General features: G+C 32.4%; 1 long non-coding RNA gene across 1 annotated transcript; it reads left to right on the forward strand.

Moving 5' to 3' along the window:
* Positions 1 to 1,359, forward strand: LOC112141122. Its single transcript, XR_002918325.1, has 3 exons — positions 1 to 47; positions 138 to 164; positions 1,325 to 1,359. It is a non-coding gene; the product is annotated as an uncharacterized LOC112141122 (long non-coding RNA).

The following is a 1,359-nucleotide window of genomic DNA, read 5'->3' on the forward strand; positions in this document are numbered from 1 at the left end:
TCAGATGGGAAAGGTGACGATAACCACAGAGAGCTGTTCAGCCTCCTGTAAGCATCGAGCATGACTATAGTGTTGTCTACGAAGAAAATTATCTGTTTTCCTCTAAACTGATCTTCTGCTTTTGTTTTGGTGCCCAGAACACAACTATTTGGTCCTTATCCGAGGTGAGGAATTATTCTTTACATCTAAAACAGATCAGACTCTTGGTTAATGTTAGTTAGCTCCAAAAATCTAATTAAACGACCATCAATTTATTTTATATTCAAAAAGGTGCTAACCTTGAAGTCAGATTTAAAAATATAAAAAACATGTCAGCAGATGAATCATTAGATTGTGGATTCTTTTTTTCCAGCAGGAATAAATATTATTTTCTGCATACATTCCCAACTTTGCGATCAATCTGAGGTTTGATTTTCAACAAAAGTGGAATTTGACATTGCGCTAGAGGTGGACAAACATTTTGATTCTTGGACCACAAAGGGTTCTTAAAATTTGATGTGTTTTGGTAATCCACCACATAAGAGAAACATGGAATGTGGAGAAAACACACTTTAAATATTCATATTTATCTTAAAACAGTAAATTTTGATTGCAATTTATTACGTTTTTTTGTCAAAAGTGTGACTTTTATTTTCATTTTAGTGCCAGTTGTGTCAATGGGTTGATGTTCCTGAGTAAAAAATGCTAAAGAAAACTTAAAACTGAGAAATGTTGCGTTCATGTGGTGTTAAAATAATCAGAAAACTGACAGTACAACTCAGAAAATGCACATGAACGTCATAAAAACAAGTAATCTTAAACTCAGAATATTTTTTTGCTTAAAAAACAAGCATCAATGGATTTATAGTGCACCATATATGGAGAAGACACCAGAAAAACAGCAAAAATAATAAAACAAAGGATTATCAATATGATTTATTCAGGTTTGGTGGGCCTGATTACAGTAAATAGCTTAAATGGCTGCAGTTAACCTACGTCTGTCCTAGACTTGGTTGATTTAAACACTAGTTTTCAGTGCATTCCAGTATATTCATGTAATAAAGAATGTCACTTTCTATTTCCAATTTAAACCCAAATATTCACTCTGACACACAAACACATTGTCAAAGTTTCTGTCACATTGATCAACTCCCTGCTATACGTCCTTTTTATTATTATAAAAGTAGAATATGCACGTCACATTCTTCTTCTTTTTTTTATTTCACAGAAGCATCATTAATTGTTGCTCAACTACATTTTAAGAACTTTAAAAATATCTGAATTTTCACATAAAAAATTCTTTGAATGCAATAAAATATGTTTTATCTGTTTTTCTTCTCCCCAGCTTGTTGGAGAAGATAGAACAGGAGACCTGGAGAG

The sequence above is a fragment of the Oryzias melastigma genome, unplaced genomic scaffold (assembly GCF_002922805.2).
Source record: "Oryzias melastigma strain HK-1 unplaced genomic scaffold, ASM292280v2 sc06217, whole genome shotgun sequence".
Classification (NCBI taxonomy): domain Eukaryota; kingdom Metazoa; phylum Chordata; class Actinopteri; order Beloniformes; family Adrianichthyidae; genus Oryzias; species Oryzias melastigma.